A 25,655-nucleotide genomic window follows, 5' to 3' on the forward strand; every position below is an offset into this window, starting at 1 on the left:
CCCTCAGTGACCATCACTTCACCACACTGTCCCCTCAGTGACATTCTCTTCACCCTCACTGTCCCATCTCTTCACCTTCACTGTCCTCTCAGTGACAATCTCTTCACCCTGACTGTCTCCTCGGTGACCATCTCTTCACCCTCACTGTCCCCTCAGTGAACTCTCTTCACCCTCAGTGTCCATCTCTTTGCCCTCGCAGTGCCCTTAGTGACCACCTCTTCACCCTCACTGTCCCCTCAGTGACCATCTCTTCACCACAGTGTGCCCTCAGTGACCTTCTCTTCACCCTCACTGTCCCATCTCTTCACCCTCACTGTCCCCTCAGTGACCATCTCTTCACCCTCACTGTCCCCTCAGTGACCATCTCTTCACCACACTGTCCTCTCAGTGACCTTCTCTTCACCCTCACTGTCCCATCTATTTACCCTCAGTGTCCTCTTAGTGACCATCACTTCACCCACATTGTCACCTCACTGCCCCCTCAGTGACCATCTCTTTGCCCTCACAGTCCCCTTAGTGACCATCTTCATCCTCACTGTCCCCTCGGTGACCATCTCTTCACCACACTGTCCTCTTAGTGACCACATCTTCACCCTCACTGTCCCCTCAGTGGCAATCTCTTCACCTCACTGACCCTCAGTGAGCTCTCTTCACCCGCATTGTCCCCTTAGTGACCATCTCTTTGCCCTCACTGTCCCATTAGTGACCACGTCTTCATCCTCTCTGCCCCTGAGTGACCACGTCTTCATCCTCTCTGTCCCCTCAGTGACCACGTCTTCACCCTCACTGCCCCCTTAGTGAACATCTCTTTGCCCTCACTGTCCCATTAGTGACCATCTTCACCCTCTCTGTCCCCTGAGTGACCACGTCTTCACCCTCACTGTCCCCTCAGTAACCACGTCTTCACCCTCACTTTCCCCTCAGTGACCATCTCTTTGCCCTCACTGTCCCCTCGGTGACCATCTCTTCACCACACTGTCCTCTTAGTGACCACATCTTCACCCTCACTGTCCCCTCAGTGACAATCTCTTCACCTCACTGACCCTCAGTGAGCTCTCTTCACCCGCATTGTCCCCTGAGTGACCATCTCTTTGCCCTCGCTGTCCCCTCAGTGACCATCTCTTTTCCTCTGAGCTCTTCTACTGACAGGCTGCAGAGGGGGTTGTTGGCAGACCTTGCTGGGAGTACTTTGAGTGTTCTGGTTTTGGGGTGGATGTTCCTGCCCCTAGTTTCAGCCAGCAGTGGCCGATGCTTTAGTCTACCAGGATTGCTTTTGACTGTTTTTTGTACTTTTATTGTGAGAGAATCTCAGAATTGAACTGTGTGTTTGTGAACCGCCAGTCTGCACCTTTTAAGATACGTGTGCTTCTGTGTAGCAAGGGTAAGGGGCACTGGGCTGGTTACATGTGAACATGTGTGTGCACATGTGCCAGCTGCACAGGTGAGACTACCATTGTGCACAACCTGATCAATGTCTGTGCACGGGTGGCCTGTCTTAGAAGTGCTTTGGCATGAATTGGTGCTGACCTGGGCAGGCTTCATAATCTGAGTTCATAGTGCAGGAATGCAGTGCTTACTGGGAAGTATGTGGTGTTTTCTCCGTATTATTATACATATAGGCAGAACCGGCCCTAAATGTACAGCTTGGCTCCAGTTTGTCTTTAGGATACTGCACAGTATCAAACTGGGGTGCAACATTCACACTGAGGTAGAATTTGCTGTTCCCAAAAAACCCATATCCATATCTTATGGGGTCCAGGACCCGCTAGGGGTGAATGTGATATGAGGCTGATACCAAAAGTATTTTCATTTATCTGACATATATTTGTAAGTTAATGTATAGTGTTTAATGTGTGTGTGTGTGTAATAAATGTACTTTTCCTTTTTAAGAGAAAAGGTGCATGTGGGAAAAGGCCTCTTTTTAACATGGTTCGCCCCCACTCTTTGCCTGATGTTGATGTGTCCTAGAAGTTGTAGTGCCCAGGACCCCTGCTCGCGGGTTCCCTGACCCAGAGCTCTTTCCCTAATACTGTTGTGATGCATTGGCACAACTGGATACACCCTTAGCTACCACTATAAGTCCCGAGTAGATGGGTACCGAAGTACCCAGGGCATGGGGTACTATGGGTAGGCCCCTGGGGGCAGCAGCACTGATTGTGCCACCCTCTAGGGTCATGCATCCAGATGCACCGAACACTTCCATTGTAGGCCGAGTGTCCTGGTGGAGACCTAAAAGACAAACTCAACATGATACACTGCCTGCGTACCCTGTCCATTGCCCACTGCATCCAATATAGATAAGTCACCCCTCTGGCAGGCCTTACAACCCTAAGGAAGGATGCTCCATATTGTATGTGAGGGCATAGCTGCATGACCAATATGCCCCTTCTGTGTCCTTGCCAAACCTGGGACATTGTGAGTGAACAGAGCAGCCATTTTAAATGCGTTTGCTGGACACTGGTCAACTTGAGTTTCCCAGCTACATGACGGACACTCTGAACCCTGGGTTGTTTGGTATCAAACAACTCAGAATGATAAATCCAAACTGGTACCAGTATTGGATGTTTCCCTAAATGTTCTCAGGGGTCACCTTAGAGGTGCCCCCCTGCAAAAGCTAACTATCCTGGCATGGTTGCCAACTGGTTCCAGCCAGCCTGCCTCATCCACACGGCCAATATACAAACCTTGGGGGAGAGCCCTGTCTCCCTGGTTTGTAGAACAATGTTCTTCCTGGGGGGAGGAGCTAACACCCCCTCCCTCAGGAATGTGCACCGCCCTGGTGGCGAGCTTGAAAGGGCTTACCACATTTGAACCTCAACCCTCAGGCCTGCTGCTAGCAGCAGATGGTCAACCCCTTTCAAACCCCACTTTTGGCAGGAGCAAAGGTGGGAAACTACACAAAGAGTAGGGGGTGTGGCCCACCTGTCATGCCCCACCCCTAAGGTGTTGCCTACGAGGTGGACACTCCATTTCATTTTGCTCCATCTTAGATGGAAGGAAAAAAGCCAATCAGGGTTAGGGAAGTGACCCTTCCCACAGGAAGTGGTCACTATAGTGGGTGTAGCCACCCAAAGGTAATTGTCCCACTGGACACTGCCAAGGTCTCCCTAAAACGCCTACTAAATTCAGTAGTTAGTGGGTACCTCTAGACCAGATAATCAGATTCGAAGGACACAAAGAAGAACAGCACCAAGGAGATCGAAGGCACGAGAACTGTGGAACTGCTGCACAAAGAAAAGGCATCAAACCCTGCCTGCTGCACCCAGGACTCAAGAACCCAAAGGAACTCCAGGCTTTGCCAGTCGCCCAAGAACTCCCTCCAGAGAGGAGGTTTCCCTGACCGGCCGCTAACTCCCAAACCGGAAGTCACAGCTGGACCTGACAACACACCAATGACCACGAGGACAAACCCTGCAAGTGTGCCAAGTTTGGTGGCACTGGGCCCTCCACTCGTTCAACCCTACCGGTACCCTGGGTACTGGTCAGCTGACGTCAGACACCAGGAAAACCAGCCTGCCGGGGGCTGAAAAAGGACCAGGAGGAAGCCCCAGTTGAGGGTCTTCAGGAACACCCCGGACCTCCTGCCAGAGTGCCCCGTTGTCCTGCAAACAACCCTTGGAAGCAACTTACCTCCAGATCCAAAGAGCATCTTTGCACACAGCTCGTGGCTCACCAATTCGCTCTGCACCCGGCCTCCCTGCAGCAAAGAACCTGCCCTAAGGGTCCCTCACCGCTTGCAACCTAGACATTCCAAGGGGGCTTCAAAGAACTACCTCTAAACTTTCCTGCACAGACCTTTTCCAAGAGATCCCCAGCCGTGGCCCTACAGCAGCCCCAGAGACCTGCTTCTGCCAGGACCAGGAGCACACAAACTTCTCCAGCTGGCACAGTGTGCACACCGACGACCTCGACCAACCTGCAAAAGAAGAACTTGGTAAAGCAACTGTGTGATTTTATATGTGTTTTTAAAGGTGACTTTCCATTGATTCCTATGGTGCGTAATTATGCACAAAATAATTTTTTTTATTAAACTTTAAAAATCCATATCTCAAGAAGTACTTAACCAATTTTGATAACCTTGGTCTTAAAAATTACATAAAAAACAGACATATTTTTTATACATTGGTCTAGAGTTATTCCTTTGAGTGTGTGAGTTGCATGATTGATACTGTCAGTACAACAAATGCTTTGCACTTCTGCAAGATTGGCCTATCTGCTCGACCAGCTACCTTAAAGATTAGAACATTAGATGGTCCAGCTTTTACCCCTGTAAACCAACGTGTGGTTTCCTGGACCCCCTGCACACTGTCCTGGATTTGCACTGTACCTGGAGGGCCAGCCTCCTACAGCGCAGACGGGGCAACAGTGCATTGAGTGTTGTTTCGTGTGGCAGTGAGCTGGGATTGCTCATTCAGACGACCTTCCCTGAGTACGCCTTGAGGTGCCCTTCTTTGTTGCCCTAAGGGGGTCCAGTGATACACATGGTGCTTGCACCCAGTAATAAGAACATCCGCACATCCTACGCAACTAGTAACCCACCCTTATTTGAGTTCATATTCACTTAACGTTCTCTGTTCCTCAGAATTTCACTCTGGTATTGTATCCAAGTTCTCTTCCCCTCCTTGACAATGCAGTAAGAGAGAATATTTGGATTTTGCATTTATGTTCGTTCTACAGACCTTCGCATAATTGTTAAATATTTTTTCCATTTCCTCCATCTTATCATGGGTTTCCCAGGGTTTATTAGAAAACATGAGGACAGTGTCACCTTCTGCATTTTGCATAAACCTGTGGTAGGAGCTTACCTTTAGCAACATGTAATGGAATTACCCAAACCTCCAAGTACGCCTTTTTTTGCGTCGGTTTACGTGGTTTCCAGTGGATGGTTGAGCTTGTTTGTTGTGGCGTCCATTGTGAGACTCTTATCTATGTGTGCGCATGACGTACTGTCTTTGAAGGCGGGCCTGTACCTCATCTCCCGTAGACACCTGTGAGAGGAGGCCTTTTTTTGCATGGTTAGCCCTCACTTTTTGCCTGATGTTGATGTGTCCTAGAAGTTGGTAGTGCCCAGGGCCCCTGCTAACCAGGTTTCCCTAAAACTGTTGTGATGCTTGGCACAATTGTATGTACTCTTACATGCCACTATAAGACCCTAGTAAATGGGTACCACAGTACCCAAGGCATGGGGTATGAGGGGTAGGTCCCTGAGGACAGCAGCACTGATTGTGCCATCCTCTAGGGCAGTGGTCTCCAAACTTTTTAATGCAGCGCCCTCCCAGTTGAAAAATAAAAATCATTGGCCCACCAGTGGCCATCTCTCCATGCCTACCATACCACCAGTGGACATCTCTTCACTCTCACAGTACCACCAGCAGACATCCCTCTACTCTCACCTTACCACGAGTGTCCATCTCTCCACCCTCACTCTGCCACCAGTGGTCATCTCTGCGCTCTCACCAAACCACCAGTGACTGCCTCTCCACTATCACCGTACCACCAGTGGCCATCTTTCCACGCTTATAGTACCACCACTGGTGCCTGTCTCCCCATTCTCACCTTACCACGAGTGTCCATCTCGCCACCCTCACTCTGCCACCAGTGGTCATCTCTGCGCTCTCACCAAACCACCAGTGACTGCCTCTCCACTCTCACCGTACGACCAGTGTCCATCTCTCCAGTCTCACAGTACCACCATTGTCCAGCTGTCCATTCTCATCGTACCACCAGTATGCATCTCTCCACGCTTACTGTACCACGAGTGGCAATCTCTCCACATTCACTGTCCCACCTGTGGCCATCTCTCCACTTTTACTGTACCACCAGTAGCCATCTCTCCACGCTAACCATACAACTAGGACCCATCTCTCCACTTTGACCGTACCACCAGTGGCCATTGTAGGAAAGTACCATCTTGCCTGGCGTGTTACCCCCATATTTCACTGTATATATGTTGTTTTAGTTGTATGTGTCACTGGGACCCTGCCAGCCAGGGCCCCAGTGCTCATAAGTGTGCCCTGAATGTGTTACCTGTGTTATGACTAACTGTCTCACTGAGGCTCTGCTATCCAGAACCTCAGTGGTTATGCTCTCTCATTTCTTTCCAAATTGTCACTAACAGGCTAGTGACCAATTTCACCAATTTACATTGGCATACTGGAACACCCTTATAATTCCCTAGTATATGGTACTGAGGTACCCAGGGTATTGGGGTTCCAGGAGATCCCTATGGGCTGCAGCATTTCTTTTGCCACCCATAGGGAGCTGTGACAATTCTTACGCAGGCCTGCCACTGCAGCCTGAGTGAAATAACGTCCACGTTATTTCACAGCCATTTACCACTGCACTTAAGTAACTTATAAGTCACCTATATGTCTAACCTTTACCTGGTAAAGGTTAGGTGCAAAGTTACTTAGTGTGAGGGCACCCTGGCACTAGCCAAGGTGCCCCCACATTGTTCAGGGCCAATTCACTGAACTTTGTGAGTGCGGGGACACCATTACACGCGTGCACTACACATAGGTCAATACCTATGTGTAGCTTCACAATGGTAACTCCGAATATGGCCATGTAACATGTCTATGATCATGGAATTGCCCCCTCTATGCCATCCTGCCATTGTTGGCACAATCCCATGATCCCACGGGTCTGTAGCACAGACCCGGGTACTGCCAAACTGCCTTTTCAGGGGTTTCACTGCAGCTGCTGCTGCTGCCAACCCCTCAGACAGGTTTCTGCCCTCCTGGGGTCCAGCCAGGCTTGGCCCAGGATGGCAGAACAAAGGACTTCCTCAGAGAGAGGGTGTTACACCCTCTCCCTTTGGAAAAAGGTGTTAAGGCAGGGGAGGAGTAGCCTCCCCCAGCCTCTGGAAATGCTTTCATGGGCACAGATGGTGCCCATTTCTGCATAAGCCAGTCTACACCGGTTCAGGGACCCCTCAGCCCTGCTCTGGCGCGAAACTGGACAAAGGAAAGGGGAGTGACCACTCCCCTGACCTGTACCTCCCCTGGGAGGTGCCCAGAGCTCCTCCAGTGTGCTCCAGACCTCTGCCATCTTGGAAACAGAGGTGCTGCTGGCACACTGGACTGCTCTGAATGGCCAGGGCCAGCAGGTGACGTCAGAGACTCCTTCTGATAGGCTCCTTCAGGTGTTGCTAGCCTATCCTCTCTCCTAAGTAGCCAAACCCTCTTTTCTGGCTATTTAGGGTCTCTGCTTTGGGGATTTCCTTAGATAACGAATGCAAGAGCTCATCCGAATTCCTCTGCATCTCTCTCTTCACCTTCTGCCAAGGAATCGACTGCTGACCGCGCTGGAAGCCTGCAAAACTGCAACAAAGTAGCGAAGACGACTACTGCAACTCTGTAACGCTGATCCTGCCGCCTTCTCTACTGTTTTCCTGGTGGTGCATGCTGTGGGGTTAGTCTGCCTCCTCTCTGCACTAGAAGCTCCGAAGAAATCTCCTGTGGGTCGACGGAATCGTCCCCCTGCAACCGCAGGCACCAAAGAACTGCATCACCGGTCCCCTGGGTCTCCTCTCAGCACGACGAGCGAGGTCCCTTGAATCCAGCAACTCTGTCCAAGTGACTCCCACAGTCCAGTGACTCTTCAGTCCAAGTTTCGTGGAGGTAAGTCCTTGCCTTTCCCACGCCAGACTGCATTGCTGGGAACCGCGTCTTTTGCAGCTACTCCGGCTCCTGTGCACTTTCTGAGGGAATCCTTTGTGCACAGCCAAGCCTGGGTCCACAGCACTCTAACCTGCATTGCACGACCTCCTGAGTTGTCCTCCGGCGGCGTGGGACTCCTTTGTGCAACTTTGGGTGAGCACCGTTTCACTCCTCTTCGTAGTGCCTGTTCCGGCACTTCTGCGGGTGCTGCCTGCTTCTGAGAGGGCTCCTTGTCTTGCTGGGCGCCCCCTCTGTCCCCTGACGCAATTGGCAACATCCTGGTCCCTCCTGGGCCACAGCAGCATCCAAAAACCGTAACCGCACGACTTGCAGGTAGCAAGGCTTGTTTGCGGTCTTTCTTCAGGAAAACACTTCTGCACGACTCTCCACAGCGTGGGGCATCCATCCTCCAAAGGGAAAGTTCCTAGCCCTTGTCGTTCCTGCAGAATCCTCAGCTTCTACTGTCTAGTAGCAGCTTCTTTGCACCCACAGCTGGCATTTCCTGGGCATCTGCCCACTCTCGACTTGATCGTGACTTTTAGACTTGGTCCCCTTGTTCCACAGGTACTCCAGTCTGGAAATCCATCGTTGTTGCATTGCTGGTGTTGGTCTTTCCCGCAGAATTCCCCTATCACGACTTCTGTGCTCTTTGGGGAACTTTAGTGCACTTTGCACTCACTTTTCAGGGTCTTGGGGTGGGCTATTTTTCTAACCCTCACTGTTTTCTTACAGTCCCAGCGACCCTCTACAAGGTCACATAGGTTTGGGGTCCATTCGTGGTTCGCATTCCACTTTTGGAGTATATGGTTTGTGTTGCCCCTATCCCTATGTGTCCCCATTGCATCCTATTGTAATTATACATTGTTTGCACTGTTTTCTAATACTTTACTGCATATTTTTGGTATTTTGTACATATATCTTGTGTATATTTGCTATCCTCATACTGAGGGTACTCACTGAGATACTTTGGCATATTGTCATAAAAATAAGGTACCTTTATTTTTAGTATATCTGTGTATTGTGTTTTCTTATGATATTGTGCACCCACAGCTGGCATTTCCTGGGCATCTGCCCACTCTCGACTTGATCGTGACTTTTGGACTTGGTCCCCTTGTTCCACAGGTACTCCAGTCTGGAAATCCATCGTTGTTGCATTGCTGGTGTTGGTCTTTCCTGCAGAATTCCCCTATCATGACTTCTGTGCTCTTTGGGGAACTTTAGTGAACTTTGCACTCACTTTTCAGGCTCTTGGGGTGGGCTATTTTTCTAACCCTCACTGTTTTCTTACAGTCCCAGCGACCCTCTACAAGGTCACATAGGTTTGGGGTCCATTCGTGGTTCGCATTCCACTTTTGGAGTATATGGTTTGTGTTGCCCCTATCCCTATGTGTCCCCATTGCATCCTATTGTAATTATACATTGTTTGCACTGTTTTCTAATACTATACTGCATATTTTTGGTATTTTGTACATATATCTTGTGTATATTTGCTATCCTCATACTGAGGGTACTCACTGAGATACTTTGGCATATTGTCATAAAAATAAAGTACCTTTATTTTTAGTATATCTGTGTATTGTGTTTTCTTATGATATTGTGCATATGACACTAGTGGTACTGTAGGAGCTTCACTCGTCTCCTAGTTCAGCCTAAGCTGCTCTGCTAAGCTACCATTATCTATCAGCCTAAGCTGCTAGACACCATATACACTAATAAGGGATACCTGGGCCTGGTGCAAGGTGCAAGTACCCCTAGGTACTCACTACAAGCCAGTCCAGCCTCCTACATTGGTTGTGCAGCGGTGGGATAAGTACTTGCAACTACTTACCACTTTTGTCATTGTACTTTTCATAAGAGAAAAATATACAAAACAAGTTCAGTGTATGTACACCTAACCAAAAAGTTTTGCTTTTCTTCTCTCACTTCTTTTCTAAGTGCTGAAAAGTACCTCTAAACTTTCTAAAAAGTTCTTTAAAAGTTTTAAAAGTTTTTTTTTCCTGTTCTTTAAAATGTTCTAAAAACTTTTTCTCACTTTTTCTATCACTTAAACACTTTCTAAAAATGTCTGGCACAGGCCAAACTGTTGATCTGTCCAAACTTGCTTATGATCACCTTAGCTGGAAAGGAGCAAGGAGTCTCTGCATAGATAGAGGTTTAAGTGTAGGGAAGAATCCCCCTAGAGAACTGTTGGTTAACATGCTTGTAGAACAGGATAAGGCCAGAGGTGCCCCTTCTTTTGAAAAAGTAGCTAATGGTTCACAATCTGACCCTGGGACACCCCTAGAAAAGATTCAGAAAAGAAACTTCCTAGCCTGCCCATTATCAGACAACCTAGCATAGCTGGTACTGATGTAGAGCCACACCATACTGATAGTGTTGTCTCACATCATAGCAAGAGTATTCCTTCTCATCATAGTAGAAGTGATGTTTCTGTTAACCAAGCTGTTAGGATGCCTTCTGTTAGGGACAGGTCCCCTTCTGTTCATTCTCACCATACTTATGTTTCAAGACATGTCCCACCCACCCACCCTGATGACAGAGTGTTAGAAAGGGAGCTCAATAGATTGAGAGTGGAACAAACCAGACTGAAGCTCAAGAAGCAACAGCTGGATTTGGATAGATAGTCCTTAGAAGTGGAAAGAGAAAGACAGAAATTGGGTTTAGAAACCCATGGTGGCAGCAGCAGTATTCCCCATAGTCATCCTGCAAAAGAGCATGATTCTAGGAATCTGCACAAGATAGTTCCCCCTTATAAGGAGGGGGATGACATTAACAAGTGGTTTGCTGCACTTCAGAGGGCCTGTGTTGTACAGGATGTCCTTCAAAGGCAGTGGGCTGCTATCCTATGGCTATCATTTAGTGGAAAGGGTAGGGATAGGCTCCTTACTGTGAATGAAAGTGAAGCCAATGATTTCAAAGTTCTTAAGAATGCACTCCTGGATGGTTATGGCTTAACCACTGAACAGTACAGGATGAAGTTCAGAGAGACCAAAAAGGAGTCTTCACAAGACTGGGTAGACTTTGTTGACCATTCAGTGAAGGCCTTGGAGGGGTGGTTACATGGCAGTAAAGTTACTGATTATGAAAGCCTGTATAACTTAATCTTGAGAGAGCATATACTTAATACCTGTGTGTCTGATTTGTTGCACCAGTACCTGGTGGACTCTGATCTGACCTCTCCCCAAGAATTGGGAAAGAAGGCAGACAAATGGGTCAGAACAAGGGTGAACAGAAAAGTTCATACAGGTGGTGACAAAGATGGCAAGAAGAAGGATGGTAAGTCTTCTGACAAGGGTGGGGACAAATCTAAAAATGAGTCTTCATCAGGCCCACAAAAACACTCTGGTGGGGGTGGTGGGTCCAAATCCTCTTCAAATCAAAACAAAGAAAAGAAACCATGGTGCTATTTATGTAAAATAAAAGGCCATTGGACAACAGATCCCAGTTGTCCAAAGAAAAGCACCAAGCCTCCTACCACTACAATCCCTGCTGCTACACCTAGTGCCCCTAGTAATAGCAGTGGTGGTGGGAGCAAACCTACTAATAGCCAATCCAAGGGAGTAGCTGGGCTCACTTTTGGTAATTTAGTTGGGGTTGGTCTTGTTAGGGAGACCACAGAGGCTGTGTTAGTCTCTGAGGGGCCTATTGATTTAGCCACCTTAGTTGCTTGTCCCCTTAACATGGATAAGTACAAGCAACTACCCCTAATAAATGGTGTTGAGGTTCAGGCCTACAGGGACACAGGTGCCAGTGTTACAATGGTAATAGAGAAACTGGTCCACCCTGAACAACACCTACTTGGTCACCAGTACCAAGTAACCGATGCTCACAACAACACACTTAGCCACCCCATGGCTGTTGTAAATCTCAACTGGGGGGGGGGGTTACTGGTCCAAAGAAAGTTGTGGTTGCCTCAGATTTACCTGTAGACTGTCTACTAGGGAATTATTTAGAGACATCAGCTTGGTCAGATGTGGAGTTAAAGGCCCATGCAGCAATGCTGAGCATCCCAGGGCATATTTTTGCTTTAACCAGGGCTCAGACCAAAAAGCAAAAAGGACAGGGTGACTTGGATCCTGGAAGAATGGACTAAGTTCTCCCTAAAGCTAGGGCTAGTAGAAGTAAAGCACTACCTACTATCCCTCCCTCTACAGTGGATTCTACTTCTGAGGAAGATGAATTTCCACCCTGTGCAGAACCTACACCAGAGGAGCTGGAAGCAGACACTGCTGAGCTTTTGGGTGAAGGGGGGCCTGCCAGGGAGGAGCTGAGTGTGGCACAGCAAACCTGTCCCACACTAGAGGGTCTAAGGCAGCAAGCTGTCAAACAAGCAAATGGGGATGTCAGTGACTCTCACAGAGTTTACTGGGAGGACAACCTCTTGTTCACTGAAGCAAGGGATCCAAAACCTGGAGCTGCCAGGAGATTGGTGATTCCTCAGGAGTACAGAAACTTCCTCCTAACTCTAGCCCACGACATTCCCTTAGCTGGACATTTGGGGCAAATGAAAACTTGGGACAGGCTTGTTCCCTTGTTTCATTGGCCTAGAATGTCAGAGGACACAAAGGAATTTTGTAAGTCCTGTGAAACCTGTCAAGCCAGTGGCAAGACAGGTGGCACCCCAAAGGCACCCCTTATCCCACTGCCTGTGGTTGGGGTTCCCTTTGAAAGGGTAGGGGTTGACATAGTTGGCCCCCTTGACCCTCCTACTGCTTCAGGCAATAGGTTTATCTTGGTGGTAGTGGCCATGCCACCAGATATCCTGAAGCAATTCCTCTAAGGACCACTACAGCTCCTGCAGTGGCAAAGGCCCTCCTGGGAATCATTTCCAGGGTGGGCTTCCCAAAAGAGGTGGTATCAGACAGGGGAAGCAATTTCATGTCTGCTTACTTAAAGGCCATGTGGAAGGAGTGTGGTGTTACATACAAGTTCACTACACCCTATCATCCACAAACAAATGGACTGGTGGAGAGATTTAACAAAACTCTCAAAGGCATGATTATGGGACTCCCTGAAAAACTCCGCAGGAGATGGGATATCCTGTTACCTTGCCTCCTTTTTGCTTACAGGGAGGTACCCCAGAAAGGAGTGGGCTTCAGCCCCTTTGAACTCCTATTTGGGCACCCTGTGAGAGGTCCTCTAACACTTGTTAAGGAGGGTTGGGAACAACCTTTAAAAGCTCCAAAGCAAGACATAGTCGACTATGTACTTGGCCTCAGATCAAGGATGGCTGAGTACATGAAAAAGGCCAGTAAAAACCTTCAGGCCAGCCAAGAGCTCCAAAAGCAATGGCATGACTAGAAGGCTGTTTTGGTTCAGTACCAACCAGGGCAGAAAGTGTGGGTCTTGGACCCTGTGGCCCCAAGAGCACTCCAAGATAAATGGAGTGGACCCCACACAATTGTTGAAAAGAAGGGTGAAGTCACCTACTTAGTTGACTTAGGCACTGCCAGGAGTCCCCTTAGGGTGCTCCATGTCAATCGCCTGAAACCCTACTATGACAGGGCTGATCTCACCCTGCTCATGGCAACTGATGAGGGACAGGAAGAAGAGAGTGACCCTCTCCCTGATCTCTTCTCTTCCACAGAACAAGATGCTCTAGTGGAAGGTGTAGTACTGGCAGATTGTCTTACTGCTGAGCAGAAAGACCACTGCATAAATCTCCTGGGTCAGTTTTCTGAACTCTTCTCTACTGTGCCAGGTACCACTTCTTGGTGTGAGCACACTATAGATACTGGAGACAGCTTGCCTGTCAAAAGTAAGATCTATAGGCAGCCTGACCATGTCAGAGACTGCATAAAGCAAGAGGTACAGAAAATGCTTGAAATAGGAGTGGTTGAGCACTCTGAAAGTCCATGGGCCTCTCCTGTGGTACTTGTACCAAAACCTCATTCCAAAGATGGAAAGAAGGAAATGCGGTTTTGTGTAGACTATAGAGGTCTCAACCAGGTAACCAAAACTGATGCTCACCCTATACCCAGGGCAGATGAGCTCATAGATACACTGGCATCTGCCAAGTATCTAAGCACTTTTGATTTGACTGCAGGGTATTGGCAGATCAAATTATCAGAAGATGCTAAAGCAAAAACTGCATTTTCAACCATTGGAGGCCATTACCAATTCACAGTAATGCCTTTTGGATTGAAAAATGCACCTGCCACTTGTCAGAGGTTGGGAACACAGTCCTGCAAGGGCTGGAAGCTTTTAGTGCAGCATATCTAGACGATATAGCTGTCTTTAGCTCCAGCTGGGATGATCACCTGGTCCACCTATGGAAAGTTTTAGAGGCCCTGCAAAAGGCAGGCCTCACTATCAAGGCTTCAAAGTGCCAGATAGGGCAGGGTAAGGTGGTTTATCTGGGACACCTGGTAGGTGGAGAACAGATTGCACCACTTCAGGGGAAAATCCAAACTATTATAGATTGGGTTCCCCTACAACTCAGACCCAGGTGAGAGCCTTCTTAGGCCTCACTGGGTATTACATGAGGTTCATAAAGAACTATGGCTCCATTGCAGCCCCTCTTAATGACCTCACATCCAAGAAAATGCCTAAAAAGGTATTGTGGACAGCTAGCTGTCAGAAAGCTTTTGAGGAGCTGAAGCAGGCCATGTGCTCTGCACCTGTCCTGAAAAGCCCCTGTTACTCCAAAAAAATAATTGTCCAAACTGATGCATCTGAATTAGGGGTAGGGGCAGTCTTATCACAACTTAATTCTGAGGGCCAGGATCAACCTGTTGCTTTTATCAGCAGGAGGTTGACCCCTAGAGAAAAGCGTTGGTCTGCCATAGAGAGGGAGGCCTTTGCTGTGGTCTGGGCACTGAAGAAGTTGAGGCCATACCTGTTTGGCACTCACTTCATTGTTCAGACAGACCACAAACCTCTACTTTGGCTAAAACAAATGAAAGGTGTAAATCCTAAATTATTGAGGTGGTCCATATCCCTACAGGGAATGGACTGTACAGTGGAACATAGACCTGGGAGTACCCACTCCAATGCAGATGGATTCTCCAGATATTTCCACTTAGACAATGAAGACCCATCAGGTCATGGCTAGTCTTATTGTCCTTCGTTTGGGGGGGGGGGGTTGTGTTGGAAAGTACCATCTTGCCTGGCATGTTACCCCCATTTTTCACTGTGTATATGTTGTTTTAGTTGTATGTGTCACTGGGACCCTGCCAGCCAGGGCCCCAGTGCTCATAAGTGTGCCCTGAATGTGTTACCTGTGTTATGACTAACTGTCTCACTGAGGCTCTGCTATCCAGAACCTCAGTGGTTATGCTCTCTCATTTCTTTCCAAATTGTCACTAACAGGCTAGTGACCAATTTCACCAATTTACATTGGCATACTGGAACACCCTTATAATTCCCTAGTATATGGTACTGAGGTACCCAGGGTATTGGGGTTCCAGGAGATCCCTATGGGCTGCAGCATTTCTTTTGCCACCCATAGGGAGCTGTGACAATTCTTACACAGGCCTGCCACTGCAGCCTGAGTGAAATAACGTCCACGTTATTTCACAGCCATTTACCACTGCACTTAAGTAACTTATAAGTCACCTATATGTCTAACCTTTACCTGGTAAAGGTTAGGTGCAAAGTTACTTAGTGTGTGGGCACCCTGGCACTAGCCAAGGTGCCCCCACATTGTTCAGGGCAAATTCCCCGGACTTTGTGAGTGCGGGCACACCATTACACGCGTGCACTACACATAGGTCAATACCTATGTGTAGCTTCACAATGGTAACTCCGAATATGGCCATGTAACATGTCTATGATCATGGAATTGCCCCCTCTATGCCATCCTGGCATTGTTGGCACAATCCCACGATCCCACGGGTCTGTAGCACAGACCCGGGTACTGCCAAACTGCCTTTTCAGGGGTTTCACTGCAGCTGCTGCTGCTGCCAACCCCTCAGACAGGTTTCTGCCCTCCTGGGGTCCAGCCAGGCTTGGCCCAGGATGGCAGAACAAAGGACTTCCTCAGAGAGAGGGTGTTACACCCTCTCCCTTTGGAAAAAGGTGTTAAGGCAGGGGAGGAGTAGCCTCCCCAGCCTCTGGAAATGCTTTCATGGGCACAGATGGTGCCCATTTCTGCATAAGCCAGTCTACACCAGTTCAGGGACCCCTCAGCCCTGCTCTGGCGCGAAACTAGACAAAGGAAAGGGGAGTGACCACTCCCCTGACCTGCATCTCCCCTGGGAGGTGCCCAGAGCTCCTCCAGTGTGCTCCAGACCTCTGCCATCTTGGAAACAGAGGTGCTGCTGGCACACTGGACTGCTCTGAATGGCCAGGGCCAGCAGGTGACGTCAGAGACTCCTTCTGATAGGCTCCTTCAGGTGTTGCTAGCCTATCCTCTCTCCTAAGTAGCCAAACCCTCTTTTCTGGCTATTTAGGGTCTCTGCTTTGGGGATTTCCTTAGATAACGAATGCAAGAGCTCATCCGAGTTCCTCTGCATCTCTCTCTTCACCTTCTGCCAAGGAATCGACTGCTGACCGCGCTGGAAGCCTGCAAAACTGCAACAAAGTAGCGAAGACGGCTACTGCAACTCTGTAACGCTGTCCTGCCGCCTTCTCGACTGTTTTCATGGTGGTGCATGCTGTGGGGGTAGTCTGCCTCCTCTCTGCACTAGAAGCTCTGAAGAAATCTCCTGTGGGTCGACGGAATCGTCCCCCTGCAACCGCAGGCACCAAAGAACTGCATCACCGGTCCCCTGGGTCTCCTCTCAGCACGACGAGCGAGGTCCCTTGAATCCAGCAACTCTGTCCAAGTGACTCCCACAGTCCAGTGACTCTTCAGTCCAAGTTTCGTGGAGGTAAGTCCTTGCCTCCCCACGCCAGACTGCATTGCTGGGAACCGCGTCTTTTGCAGCTACTCCGGCTCCTGTGCACTTTCCGAGGGAATCCTTTGTGCACAGCCAAGCCTGGGTCCACGACACTCTAACCTGCATTGCACGACCTCCTGAGTTGTCCTCCGGCGGCGTGGGACTCCTTTGTGCAACTTCGGGTGAGCACCGTTTCACTCCTCTTCGTAGTGCCTGTTCCGGCACTTCTGCGGGTGCTGCCTGCTTCTGAGAGGGCTCCTTGTCTTGCTGGGCGCCCCCTCTGTCCCCTGACGCAATTGGCGACATCCTGGTCCCTCCTGGGCCACAGCAGCATCCAAAAACCCTAACCGCACGACTTGCAGGTAGCAAGGCTTGTTTGCGGTCTTTCTTCAGGAAAACACTTCTGCACGACTCTCCACAGCGTGGGGCATCCATCCTCCAAAGGGGAAGTTCCAAGCCCTTGTCGTTCCTGCAGAATCCTCAGCTTCTACTGTCCAGTAGCAGCTTCTTTGCACCCACAGCTGGCATTTCCTGGGCATCTGCCCACTCTCGACTTGATCGTGACTTTTGGACTTGGTCCCCTTGTTCCACAGGTACTCCAGTCTGGAAATCCATCGTTGTTGCATTGCTGGTGTTGGTCTTTCCTGCAGAATTCCCCTATCATGACTTCTGTGCTCTTTGGGGAACTTTAGTGAACTTTGCACTCACTTTTCAGGCTCTTGGGGTGGGCTATTTTTCTAACCCTCACTGTTTTCTTACAGTCCCAGCGACCCTCTACAAGGTCACATAGGTTTGGGGTCCATTCGTGGTTCGCATTCCACTTTTGGAGTATATGGTTTGTGTTGCCCCTATCCCTATGTGTCCCCATTGCATCCTATTGTAATTATACATTGTTTGCACTGTTTTCTAATACTATACTGCATATTTTTGGTATTTTGTACATATATCTTGTGTATATTTGCTATCCTCATACTGAGGGTACTCACTGAGATACTTTGGCATATTGTCATAAAAATAAAGTACCTTTATTTTTAGTATATCTGTGTATTGTGTTTTCTTATGATATTGTGCATATGACACTAGTGGTACTGTAGGAGCTTCACTCGTCTCCTAGTTCAGCCTAAGCTGCTCTGCTAAGCTACCATTATCTATCAGCCTAAGCTGCTAGACACCCTATACACTAATAAGGGATACCTGGGCCTGGTGCAAGATGTAAGTACCCCTTGGTACTCACTACAAGCCAGTCCAGCCTCCTACAGCCATCTCTCCACTTTCACTGTACCACCAGTGGCCATCCCTCCACTTTCACCGTACCACTAGTGACCATCTCGCCACGCTCACTGTACCTCCAGTACCCATCTCTCCACTTTCACCGTACCACCAGGGATCATCTCTCCACTCTCACGTTACCACCAGTGGCCATCACTCCACGCTCACCATACCAGCAGTGGCCATCTCTTCTCGCTCACCGTACCAGCAGTGACCATCACTCCACGCTCACCATACCAGCAGTGGCCATCTCTCCTTGCTCACCGTACCAGCAGTGACCATCTCTCCACGCACACCAACCCAGCAGTGGCCATCACTCCATTCTCACTGTAGCACCAGTGGCCATCTTCCACTCTCACAGTACCAGACATCCCTCTACTCTCACCATATCACCAGTGTCCATCTCTCCACCCTCACTCCGCCACCAGTGGTCATCTCTGCACTCTCACCAAACCACCAGTGGCCGCCTCTGCACTCTCACCGTACCACCAGTGGCCATCTCTCCACGCTCACCGTACCACCAGTGTCTATCTCTCCATTCTCACTGTACCACCAGTGCCCAGCTGTCCATTCTCATCATACCACCAGTATCCATCTCTCCACACTTACTGTATCACGAGTGGCAATCTCTCCACACTTACGGTCCCACCTGTGGTCATCTCTCCACTTTTACTGTACCACCAGTAGCCATCTCTCCACGCTAACCATACCACTTGGGCCATCACTCCACACTCACCGTGCCATCTCTCCATGCTCACCGTGCCAGCAGTGGCCCCTTCTCCACGCTCACCGTACCACCAGTGGCCATCACTCCATGCCCACTGTACAAGCAGTGGCCATCTCTCTACGCTCACCGTACCTGCAGTATCCATGTCTCCATCCTCACTCTGCCACCAGCAGTCCTCTCTGCACTCTCACCAAACAACCAGTGGCCTCCTCTCCACGCCCACCGTACCACCAGTGGCCATCTCACCACAATCACTGTACCAGAAGTGGCCATCTCTCCACGCTCACCATAGCACCAGTGGCCATCTCTCCACGCTCACCATAGCAGCAGTGGCCATCTCTCTATTCTTACCGTACCACCACTGTCCATCTCTCCAGACACACCGTACCACCAGTGGCCATTTCTCCACGCTCACCATACCAGCAGTGTCCATCTCTCCACGCTTGCCCTACCAGCAGTTGCCATCTCTCCACGCTCATCGTACCGCCAGTGGCCATCTCTCCATGCACACTGTCCCACCTGTGGCCATCTCCGCACTTTTACTGTACCACCAGTAACCATCTTTCCACACTAACCATACCACTAAGGGCCATCTCTCCAGTTTGACCGTGCTACCAGTGGCTGTCTCTCCACTTTCACCATACCACCAGTGGCCATCCTTCCACTTTCACCGTACCACTAGTGACCATCTCGCCAAGCTCACTGTACCTCTAGTACCCATCTCTCCACTTTCACCGTACCACCAGGGACCATCTCTCCACTCTCATTAAAACACCAGTGGCCATCACGCCACGCTCACCATACCTGCAGTGGCCATCTCTCCTTGCTCACCGTACCAGCAGTGACCATCTCTACAAGCACACCATACCAGCAGTGGCCATCACTCCACGCTCACCGTAACACCAGTGGCCATCTCTCCATGCCTACCATACCACCAGTGGCCATCTCTCCGCTCTCACAGTACCACCAGCAGACATCCCTCTACTCTCACCATACCACCAGTGTCCATCTCTCCACCCTCACTCTGCCACCAGTGGTCATCTCTGCACTCTTACCAAACCACCAGTGGCCGCCTCTCCACTCTCACTGTACCACCAGTGGCCATCTTTCCACGCTCAAAGTACCACCACTCGTGCCTGCCTCCCCATTCTCACCATACCACCAGTGTCCATCTCTCCACGCTCACCGTACCACCAGTGTCCATCTCTCCATTCTCACTGCACCACCAGTGCCCAGCTGTCCATTCTTATCGTACCACCAGTATCCATCTCTCCACGCTTACCGTACCACGAGTGGCAATCTCTCCACACTCACCATCCCACCTGTGGCCATCTCTCCACTTTTACTGTACCACCAGTAGCCATCTCTCCACACTAACCATACCACTAGGGGCCACCCCTCCACTTTCACCGTACCACCAGTGACCATCTCGCCACGCTCACTGTACCTCCAGTACCCATCTCTCCACTTTCACTGTACAACCAAGGGCCATCTCTCCATTCTCATGATGCCACCAGTGGCTATCACTTCACGCTCATCGTACCACTAGTGGCCATCTCTCTACGCTCACTGTACCACCAGTATCCATGTCTCCATCCTCACTCTGCCACCAGTGGTCATCTCTGCACTCTCACCATACCACCAGTGGCCATCTCTCTCCATGCTCACTGTACCAGCAGTGGCCATCTCTCCACGCTCACTGTACCAGCAGTGGCCATCTCTCCACGCTCACCATACCAGCAGTGGCCATCTCTCCATGCTCACCGTACCAGCAGTGGTCATCTCTCCATGCTCACTGTACCAGCAGTAGCCCCCTCTCCACGCTCACTGTACCACCAGTGGCCATCTCTCTACGCACACCATACCATCAGTGGCCAGCGCTCCACACTCACTGTACCACCGGTGGCCATCACTCCACGCTCACTGTACCATAAGTGGCCATCTCTCCACGCTCACCATACCAGCAGTGGCCATCACTCCACGCTCACCATACCAGCAGTGGGCATCTCTCCACGCTCACCGTACCACCAGTGACCATCTCTCCACGCTCACTGTACCACCAGTGGCCATCTGTCCATGTTCACCGTACCACCAGTGGCCATCTCTCCACGCACACCGTACCACCTGTGGCCATCTCTCCACGCTCACCATAGCAGCAGTGGCCATCTCTCTATTCTTACCGTACCACCACTGTCCATCTCTCCAGACACACCGTACCACCAGTGGCCATTTATCCACGCTCACCATACCAGCAGTGGCCATCTCTCCACGCTTGCCCTACCAGCAGTTGCCATCTCTCCACGCTCATCGTACCGGCAGTGGCCATCTCTCCACGCACACTGTCCCACCTGTGGCCATCTCCGCACTTTTACTGTACCACCAGTAACCATCTTTCCACACTAACCATACCACTAGGGGCCATCTCTCCAGTTTGACCGTGCTACCAGTGGCTGTCTCTCCACTTTCACCATACCACCAGTGGCCATCCCTCCACTTTCACCGAACCACTAGTGACCATCTCGCCAAGCTCACTGTACCTCCAGTACCCATCTCTCCACTTTCACCGTACCACAAGGGACCATCTCTCCACTCTCATTAAAACACCAGTGGCCATCACGCCACGCTCACCATACCTGCAGTGGCCATCTCTCCTTGCTCACCGTACCAGCAGTGACCATCTCTACAAGCACACCATACCAGCAGTGGCCATCACTCCACGCTCACCGTACCACCAGTGGCCATCTCTCCATGCCTACCATACCACCAGTGGCCATCTCCCCGCTCTCACAGTACCACCAGCAGACATCCCTCTACTCTCACCATACCACCAGTGTCCATCTCTCCATCCTCACTCTGCCACCAGTGGTCATCTCTGCACTCTTACCAAACCACCAGTGGCCGCCTCTCCACTCTCACTGTACCACCAGAGGCCATCTTTCCACGCTCAAAGTACCACCACTCGTGCCTGCCTCCCCATTCTCACCATACCACCAGTGCCCATCTCTCCACGCTCACCGTACCACCAGTGTCCATCTCTCCATTCTCACTGCACCACCAGTGCCCAGCTGTCCATTCTTATCGTACCACCAGTATCCATCTCTCCACGCTTACCGTACCACGAGTGGCAATCTCTCCACACTCACCATCCCACCTGTGGCCATCTCTCCACTTTTACTGTACCACCAGTAGCCATCTCTCCACACTAACCATACCACTAGGGGCCACCCCTCCACTTTCACCGTACCACCAGTGACCATCTCGCCACGCTCACTGTACCTCCAGTACCCATCTCTCCACTTTCACTGTACAACCAAGGGCCATCTCTCCATTCTCATGATGCCACCAGTGGCTATCACTTCACGCTCATCGTACCACTAGTGGCCATCTCTCTACGCTCACTGTACCACTAGTATCCATGTCTCCATCCTCACTCTGCCACCAGTGGTCATCTCTGCACTCTCACCATACCACCAGTGGCCATCTCTCTCCACTCTCACTGTACCAGCAGTGGCCATCTCTCCACGCTCACTGTACCAGCAGTGGTCATCTCTCCACGCTCACCATACCAGCAGTGGCCATCTCTCCATTCTCACCGTACCAGCAGTGGTCATCTCTCCATGCTCACTGTACCAGCAGTAGCCCCCTCTCCACGCTCACTGTACCACCAGTGGCCATCACTCCACGCTCACCGTACCAGCAGTGGCCATCTCTCTACGCTCACTGTACCACCAGTATCCATGTCTCCATCCTCACTCTGCCACCAGTGGTCATCTCTGCACTCTCACCATACCACCAGTTGCCATCTCTCCACGCTCACTGTACCAGCAGTGGCCATCTCTCCACGCCCACCATACCAGCAGTGGCCATCTCTCCATGCTCACCGTACCAGCAGTGGTCATCTCTCCAAGCTCACTGTACCAGCAGTGGCCATCTCTCTACGCACACCATACCATCAGTGGCCAGCGCTCCACACTCACTGTACCACCGGTGGCCATCACTCCACGCTCACTGTACCATAAGTGCCCATCTCTCCACGCTCACCATACCAGCAGTGGCCATCACTCCACGCTCACCATACCAGCAGTGGGCATCTCTCCACGCTCACCGTACCACCAGTGACCATCTCTCCACGCTCACCGTACCACCAGTGGCCATCTCTCCATGCACACCGTACCACCTGTGGCCATCTGACCATGTTCACCCTACCACCAGTGGCCATCTCTCCATGCACACCGTACCACCAGTGGCCATCTCTCCACGCACACCGTACCACCACTGGCCATCTCTCCACGCACACCGTACCACCAGTGGCCATCTCTCCATGCACACCGTACCACCAGCGGCCTTCTCTCCACGCACACCTTACCACCAGTGGCCATCTGTCCATGTTCACCATACCACCAGTGGCCATCTCTCCATGCACACCATACCACCAGTGGCCTTCTCTCCACGCACACCTTACCACCAGTGGCCATCTGTCCATGTTCACCATACCACCAGTGGCCATCTCTCCATGCACACCATACCACCAGTGGCAATCTCTCCACGCACACCATACCACCAGTGGCAATCTCTCCACGCACACCGTATCACCAGTGGACATCTCTCCATGCACACCGTACCACCAGTGGCCATCTGTCCACGCACACCGTACCACCAGTGGCCATCTGTCCACGCACACCGTACCACCAGTAGCCATCTCCCCACACACACCGTACCACCAGTGGCCATCTGTCCACGCACACGGTACCACCAGTGGCCATCTGTCCACGCACACCGTACCACCAGTGGCCACCTCTCCATGCACACCGTACCACCAGTGGCCACCTCTCCATGCACATCGTACCACCAGTGGCCATCTCTCCATGCACACCGTACCACCAGTGACGCAGAAAGACACTATACGGGAGCCAGCAGAGACTACCCTCACTGGGAGGACTCTTGACTGCCTGGTGGAGTAGAGGTAATCAGAGTCAGGCCCTCAGTCCCCCAGCTAAAGCGGATTATCTCATATCTTTTTATTGGCTTAACACAGATTGTAAAAACATAAAACCCACTCGCATGGAGGAAAGAAAACCCTTCGATTGTGTAGGACTCTTTAGGTTTTCTCTTTCAGAAACAAAATTGTGCTTTTGGAGTTTGTTTCTGAGAGACAAAACACCTTGATGAACAGGCCCCTAACAGAGGGTAGATATTCAGCAAACCTATAGACCCTTCAATAGCACACCCTCCGCCACCCTGGCGCACAGTGGGCTGCCTGCCAAGCATTGGATCAGGCCTAAGACTGAACAGTGACCCGGGCCGGGATGGACAAAGTCTGGTGAATCCTTTTAATGCCAGGGGTAGGTTTTTAAAGTGAGTGACACAACCATGTGCCTCAGTGCGTAGTTCTGGGCAGCTTTCTTTCTCATTACAACACAATGTCACAAATTCCCAGAGCTTCTGTGTGCTTTTAACTGTGCGGCCTGTTTCAGGTCATCCTAGATCCTTAACTGGAGCTCCCACTGCTGTCACCTAAGGTATGCTGACCTTTGACCCAGTCCTGACACTGTGGGTACGCTGACCTCTGATCCCACTCCTGACACTGGGTACGCTGACCTCTGATCCCATTCCTGACACTGTGGGTACGCTGACCTCTCATTCCACTCCTGACACTGTGGGTACGCTGACCTTTGATCCCACGCTGACCTCTGATCCCACTCCTTACACTGTGGGTACGCTGACCTCTGACCCACTCCTGACACTCTGGGCACACTGACCTCTGACGCACTCCTGACACTGTGGGTACGCTGACCTCTGACCTACTCCTGACACTGTGGCGCTGACCTCTGACCCACTCCTGACACCGTGGGTACGCTGACCTCTGACCCACTCCTGACACTGTGGGTACGCTGACCTCTGACCCACTCCTGACACTGTGGGTACTCTGACCTACTCCTGACACTAGGTACGCTGACCTCTGACCTACTGCTGACACTGTAGGTACGCTGACCTCTGACACACTCCTGACACTGTGGGTACGCTGACCTCTGACCTACTCCTGACACTGTGGCGCTGACCTCTGACCCACTCTTGACACCGTGGGTACGCTGACCTCTGACCCACTCCTGACACTGTGGGTACTCTGACCCACTCCTGACACTGTGGGTACTCTGACCTATTCCTGACACTGTGGGTACGCTGACCTCTGACCTTCTGCTGACACTGTGGGTACGCTGACCTCTGACCCACTCCTGACACTGTGGGTACGCTGACCTCTGACTTACTCCTGACACTGTGGGTACGCTGACCTCTGACCCACTCCTGACACTAGGTTCTCTGACCTCTAATCCCACCGTATGTATGGTGACCTATGATCCCACTGCTGTCACTGTGAGTACGCTGACCTCTGATTCCACTGCTGACCGTTGATCTCACTGCTGACACTGAGGGCACGCTGACCTCTGATCCCATTGCTGACAGTGTGGGCACGCTGACCTCTGATCCCACTGCAGCCGCTGTGGGTATGCTGTCCTCTAATCCCACTGCTGACCTTTGAACCCACTGCTGACATTAAGGGCATGCTGACCTCTGATCCTACTGCTACCACTGTCAGTACGCTGAGCTTTGATCCCATTGCTGACAGTGTGGGTACGCTGACCTCTGATCCAACTGCAGCCACTGTGGGTATTCTGTCCTCTAATCCCACTGCTGACATCTGATCCCACTGCTGACACTGTGGGCACGCTGACCTCTGATCCCACTGCTGACATTAAGGGCACGTTGACCTCTGATCCTACTGCTACCACTTTGGGTGCACTGACCTCTGATCCCTCTGCTGCCAGTGTAGGTACGCTGACCTCTTATCCCACAGCTGTCACTGTGAGTACGCTGACCTCTGATCCCACTCCTGACACTGTGAATATGCTGACCCCTGATCCCACTGTTGACATTGTGGGCACGCTGACCTTTGATCCCACTGGTGACGTTGAAGGCAATCTGACCCCTGATCCCACTGCTGACATTGTCGGTACACTGACCTCTGATCCTACTGCTACCACTTTGGGTACATTGACCTCTGATCCCTCTGCTGACACTATGGGTACACTGATCCCACCGTTGCCACAGTAGGTATGCCGACCTCTAATCGCACCATGTCCCCCATTGTTACCCTGACATCTGATCCCACTGTTGCCA

At 50.9% G+C, this 25,655-nt stretch overlaps 1 protein-coding gene across 3 annotated transcripts in view; it reads left to right on the plus strand.

Moving 5' to 3' along the window:
• The window catches only part of IQSEC2 (IQ motif and Sec7 domain ArfGEF 2), a 269,869-nt gene that overhangs the window by 2,877 nt on the left and 241,337 nt on the right, over positions 1-25,655 (plus strand). The window lies entirely within an intron of this gene.

This window comes from Pleurodeles waltl, chromosome 10 (genome assembly GCF_031143425.1).
Source record: "Pleurodeles waltl isolate 20211129_DDA chromosome 10, aPleWal1.hap1.20221129, whole genome shotgun sequence".
Taxonomy (NCBI): domain Eukaryota; kingdom Metazoa; phylum Chordata; class Amphibia; order Caudata; family Salamandridae; genus Pleurodeles; species Pleurodeles waltl.